This window comes from Rutidosis leptorrhynchoides, chromosome 3 (assembly GCF_046630445.1).
Source record: "Rutidosis leptorrhynchoides isolate AG116_Rl617_1_P2 chromosome 3, CSIRO_AGI_Rlap_v1, whole genome shotgun sequence".
Taxonomy (NCBI): domain Eukaryota; kingdom Viridiplantae; phylum Streptophyta; class Magnoliopsida; order Asterales; family Asteraceae; genus Rutidosis; species Rutidosis leptorrhynchoides.
In genome coordinates, this window is record NC_092335.1 from 472901549 (window position 1) to 472908548 (window position 7000).

Consider the following 7000-nt stretch of genomic DNA (forward strand, 5'->3'; position numbering starts at 1 on the left):
ACAACCATTTTCTGTTTCTTCGAATCACTAAAACCATTAAAACCCACTACTATAAATCACCTTCATCCCTCTTATCTTCCTCGTCTATTTTTCTGTGTAGACCCATTAAACATCGCACCACCTTCTTTAAATAAAACCCAACATCATCATCTCCATATAACAATTACCTCCTCCTATTACTGTTTATGTTTCGGTTCAGTACACTACAACAAACATCCGACTTGCTACTGCTACGAGTGACTACAGCCGTTGTTACTATTTTCCTGCTCGATGAGATCACCACAACCCGAATAGACACCACCCGACCCACAGCCACCCAAGACCACCATAAGCACCACGACCGCTATTTTTTTTCTTCTGTTTACTATTATTACTGCTGCTGCACTTGTTGTCCGTTTCAACATACCCGAACCAAACCATCGAAACTATATATTTTTCTTCCTTCTTTCTGTTACCAAAGAGAACAACGATGATGATGGTGGAGGAATATGATGAAGATGATGAGTTGAAGATGATACGAATAGATGATGAGTTGAAGATGATACGAATAGATGATGATGGCGATAATGATCAAAGAGATGATGAATAGTTCTAATAACGAATGATAGTGATGTATGATCAAGTAGGGTACTGCTGCAATGATTGTGTTTCAACCAACTACAACATGTCATTTTCTTTTCTGTCCACGATTTACCCTATATATTATGTAAACAACTTGGGCCATGATCTATTGTGTTATTTATCGGGCCACTATTGGGCCATTTAATCTTTAATGGACTTGAAACCGTGACTAGTTTATTGGGCCAAAATCCATTCTTATGTTTTTCTGTTGGGACGAAGAATGTTGATGAATATGATTTTGATGATGTTGATCATAATTATGAAGATACGAGGAAGACTATGGTGATGTTGGACGATGATGTATTACGCGTATGATTATGATTATGATTCATGATAATGATGATGGACGATGAAGATAAAACGAGAGGCTTTATGATGAAGAAGACGATTGGAAGGATGATAATGATAACGATGGTATTGTGATGATGATGATTATGATTATGAAGAAGATTAGATGAATATTGTGACATTAGTTTAAGATGATGATGATTAGGGTTTAATGTTAAAGAAGATGATGACAGAAAAAAAACCAGTTTAATAAGAATTAGTGTAATAATAATTTAAGATAAATAGAAACAGACTAATGGTTAAGGGTGTTTGCGGGTGAGCGGGAGGTCGCGGGTTCGAGCCCGGGCTGGCGTAGTTTATTTTTTTTATGGAAGCTTGCAAATTCCTTAAGGTAGTATTATTATTATTATTATTATTATTATTATTATTATTATTATTATTATTATTATTATTATTATTATTATTATTATTATTATTATTATTATTATTACTATCACTTTTATTAAAATTATTATTTTTGTTATTATTATCATTATTATTATTAGTAGTATCATTATTATTATTATAAGTATTATCATTTTATTATTATTATCATTATTTTTATTATTAGTATTATTAACATTATTTTAGTATTATTATAAATATTATTTTAATAAAAGATAATTATATAAAGATATAATTATCACATATATCATAAGCATATCTAAATTCACTATTTTCATATACTATATAAAAAAATAACATATATTTATATATATATATATATATATATATATATATATATATATATATATATATATATATATATATATATGTATATATATATATATATATATATGTAACATATATATATATATATATATATATATATATATGTAACATTTGAAATAATAAATACATTACAAATTTTAAATAAGTAATATATTATATAACTAATATATATAAACTAGGTTTGTTCATTATTACATGTTAATTATATTTGTTAATATATATATAAATGATATAGGTTCTTGAATCCGAGGCCAACCTTACATTGTTCAGTATCGTCGTATGCATATTTTTACTACAAAATATCGTATTATGAGTTTCATTTGCTCCCTTTTTAATTTCTTTTGCAATATATATTTTTGGGCTGAGAATACATGCGCTGCTTCTATGTTTGACGAAATAGACACAAGTACTTAAAATATATTCTACGTTGAGTTGTACCACTTTGCATATCTTCCCTAATAGCTTGGTAACTAATATTTACATGTTGGAAGAACATGTAAGCGCGAATCCTATTGATAGATCTATCGGGTTTGACCGCCCAAACCGGGCTAGTTGCTCTAGTATCGTAAACGGATGCATAGAACTTCATTTTTACTACACTTGGTACAATTCAACCATAGAATGTAGTTTCGATTACTTGTGTCTATTTCGTAAAACAGTTATAAAAGCAGCGCATGTATTCTCAGTCCCAAAAATATATATTGCAAAAACATTTAAAAAGGGAGCAAATGAAACTCACAATACTGTATTTCGTAGTAAAAATACATATGACGACATTGAACAAATGCAAGGTTGGCCTCGGATTCACGAACCTATATCATTTATATATATATATATTAACACATATAATTGAAATCGAACGAAGTTTTATATTATTAGTGATATACTTGCTATTTTAGTAAATTATATGCTATATGTATTAAATATGGTTTTATGTAACTAATTGTTATTTGGTAAAATAATATAAATAAAAAGTTGTATTAGCTTATAATAATAATAATAATAGTAATAATTTTTAATAATAAAAATAATTACAATAATAATAACCACGATAATAGTAATAATATTATTAATGATAATCAAAATAATGATAATACAAATATTGTTAATAAAAATAATAATGATAGTAAAAATAATGATACTTATAATAATAATAATAGTGGTTTTTAAATAAAATGATAAGTTTAATAATAACGATAATGAAAATAATAATTTTTGATAATAATATTTAATACTTAATAATAATAAATATAATAATAATGATAAAGATAATAATAATAATAAATATAATAATGAGTAAATAAATAAGTAACTACCTCAAAGAAGTAGCCCTTAAAAAAATGTCCAAGTCCGGGTTTGAACCCGCGACGTCCCGCTAACCCGACAACTCCCTTACCATCCAAGTTAATCCAGTTTTCTGATTTATTCCTATATCAATTCCATATAACCGTATTTTCCGTTTTCCCTTTTCTTCTTCTTTTTCTAAAAAAAAAAATACCATAACCGGGGCTCGAACCCGCTACCTCTTGTTAAACCCACACACCCCTAAACCATTGTTCTACTTCTTAATTTCTGTTTCAAATAGCTCCTAAAATTCTTTTAACCCATAATTTCTTATTTTCTATTTTTTCATTCACCATCTTTGTTATCATAAACCTCCATCATCATCTAATAATTATTATCATCATTAACATCATCACCATTTCGTATAACACCATCATGATTTTACTTCCATAATATCATCACTTATCATCGTGATCATTATCCATAATCTATCATCTAACATCATTTACCACTATCCCATCTAACATTATTTTTAGGGAAATTGTTCAAAATACACTTTTTTTTAAGACTTCAAACAAAATACACTTTTTTAAAAAAAATTGTCTTTTTACACCATTCGGTAGACGGGATTTCCGTCTACCACCTTTATCTGTCGTCTACTACCATTTTTACAAAGTAGTCGACGGTGAGATAAAGGTGGTAGACAGAATTTACAAAGTAGTCGACCGTCTACTACCTTGTTGTTGCTGTCTACTGCCTTGTTGTTGCTGTGTACTGCCTTGTAGACACTAACAAGGCAGTAGACAACAACAACAAGGCAGTAGACAGCAACAACAAGGCAGTAGACGGTCGACTACTTTGTAAATGTCTGTATACTGCTTTGTTCTCGCTGTCTACTAAACCTGCTAGTAGACGGGAATTCGTCTACCACCTTTATCTCACCGTCGACTACTTTGTAAAAATGGTAGTAGACGACAGATAAACGTGGTAGACGGAAATCCCGTCTACCGAATGGTGTAAAAAGACATTTTTTTTAAAAAGTGTATTTTGTTTGAAGACTTAAAAAAAAGTGTATTTTGATCAATTTCCCTTATTTTTGGTTATCATTTTCAGTCCAACACGCAAATTATCGGCCCAGCAGAAAAATATATTGGCCCAACAGAAAATATATTGGCCCAACAGCAAAATGAAAATTACGGCCCAGCAAATAATTCGATCCACAACAAGTCATTCGATAATCTTCTGTCTTCATCATCGTTCCTATCCCATTATTATCCTTATTTCATCTATCTCATCATCATTAATCCTTACCATTATCATATCATTGTCATCGTTTCATTTTAACAGAAAGGCAAGAAGAGATATGGTCCAACTGAATTTCTTATGATTTAGTCCATAATCACAGCTCAAAAATATTGCCCAACTAGTATTTCATAGAATGTTGATGAATAACTAAGACCCACTAATATATTTCAATTACTCCCATCCTAGATTATGGGGTCGTTGGCCAACAACAAGGAAGAAAAAAAATATAAATGCGCTACTTTATTGCTTTACCTACCTACCTAAAACAAGTGGCACGTCCCTTTTTATTATCCATATTGGTCGGCCATCAATGCCCAATTGATCCTTTTGTTTGTTTGATACTCGCCACTTTTAATAACTTATAACCAAATTGCCAAAACTTTATACTTTAAAATATTCAATCATTCTCATTCCTTTAACTTGCTCGACAGAAAGAAACAAGGCAGCAGGAGTCCATGAATGAGTTAACAAGGTGTTTGTTTTGAGTTTTTTTTTTTTTTTTTTTTTTTTTTTTTTTTTTATGGGGAAAACAGCAGTAAGCCTGCTTGTAGCAGCGGCGGTTGGACGTTGGTGGTGTTAAGGGGGTGAAAGGTGATGGTTATGATGGAGATAAAAGTGGGGTGTAAAACTAACTTATCGAAGTTGTGGCGTAAGTATTCGATGATGGGACTTTAGGTGAAGTTTTATGAGTCACGGTGGTACAACGGTAATAGAAAAACAGAAATATATAACGGTTATTAGGAGGTGGTTGTCGGGTGGATTGGTGTTCGATCAAAAAAAGATAAAGTGAGGGTTTGTTGTTGTAACTCAAACGAGAACATAACCAAAATTGTAGCTGGGTTTTATGGTATCGGTTTGGTCATCGACTGGAAACATCAGATTAAAAGAGACGAGTAATAAGTGGGTTCCGGTTTAGTGCAACATCAAACAGGTGGCAAAAGTTTTCAAATGTTGTTGATGGAATCCGAACAAAATAGGTTACTAAAGGAGCTGGCGTTTGATCTTTGTTGAACATCTCACTTAGCACCAACAGTTAAAAAGGGTGGCCGATTACATAGTTGATGATGATGGTGATTGGTTTAAATAGGGAATCAAAACAAGCAAAGGTGTGATGTTGATCTAAGTGGGTTTTGTGTAACCATGAAATGGAAGTAGTCAAGAAGTAGCAAAACAAATGGGTCTGTGTTGGTGTATGTCAAACCAGAAACATACACATAAGTATTCGATGGTGAAGGTGTCGGAGGGTGGCGATGATGGTCATAAGGTGTCGATTGTGATAGTGATTGTTTTGAGTAGTAGTAGTATACTTACACGTTTGTCTTGAGGTTGATGATCATGGTGGTGGTCTTGGCGTTTTGGTTTGATCTATTAGCAAATCATAAGCAGTAGCAATTATCGTATAGTGGTTAATGGGTTTGAAGAAATTGGTGGTGAAGATGGCTCATGAAAAAAAAAAAAAATACATAATATGAAAATGGGTCAAGTTTGATCATATAACAACGTGTGTAGATATATATAATTATATGTCATGAAAGTCTAACATAACACAGTAATCATATGCAATAATTTTGATGATTCAGTCACGGAATAATTTAGAATAGAAATATATAATTTAATAATAAATATATTTTCTGTAAGTGGCCAACAATAGAATAATACAGTGACCAAACGATGACTCAACTAATCACGGGTGAATCAATCAATTGTGTCTTATTTGTGATTTAAATCACATAAAGTAAATTATAATACTATAATGGCAATCCTAATTAGTGACACGAATCAGTTAATCGAATAGTAAGCATCCACAATATTGGTAATCTTTTAACGACAGATTTACATGGAGTGATGTATCGTGCTCCGTTGATTATTAGTGACGGATAAAAGTCTATAATTTATATGACTTCTTTTTGGATCACCGTTTATTTAAAAATCACATAAGTTCGAATTAAACTTCTATAAATAATAATCGAAACGTCAATCGAGTATTACATTTATTAAATAATTATATTTAATATGCTCTATATATATATATATATATATATATATATATATATATATATATATATATATATATATATATATATATATAGATTTATTTTAATAACAATTTAATTATATCGTATATTATTATTTTAAGTTATTATATATATACATATATTTATATTTATATTTATATTTATACACATTTATTTACAAATAATGGTTCGTGAATCGTCGAGAGCAGTCGAAGTTTAATGAATGTAAGAAAACAGTTCAAAAATTTTTAAGAGTTCAACATTACAGGCTCTGCTTATCGTGTCAGAAACATATAAAGATTAAGTTTAAATTTGGTCGGAAATTTTCGGGTCGTCACAACTAGCAGTACCTAAACCTGCAAGGGTGAAAATGTGGGGGATTAACATAACGCTAAGTGAATGGAATGTATCTAACATAACAAGCTTATGCACCAAACATGCAATCAACATCACCAACATGCTAACAACCAACTAGCATGCAAATAAAGACAATACGAGGATCAACAGCTTGTACAGGCACACGACCCTAGCTAATCGGGCTAGAGTCTACCGATAGTCCTTCCTGTTGAATTAGTACACATGCAACATGATATGAAACCGACCTCCCTTGGCTCGGTTGACCTCATACGGACTACAACCTCCTTAGGAATGGTCGAAAGTCCTCAGCCTCCCTAGGCACTACTGGTGTCAAACATAGTGCGCACATAAGATCACAT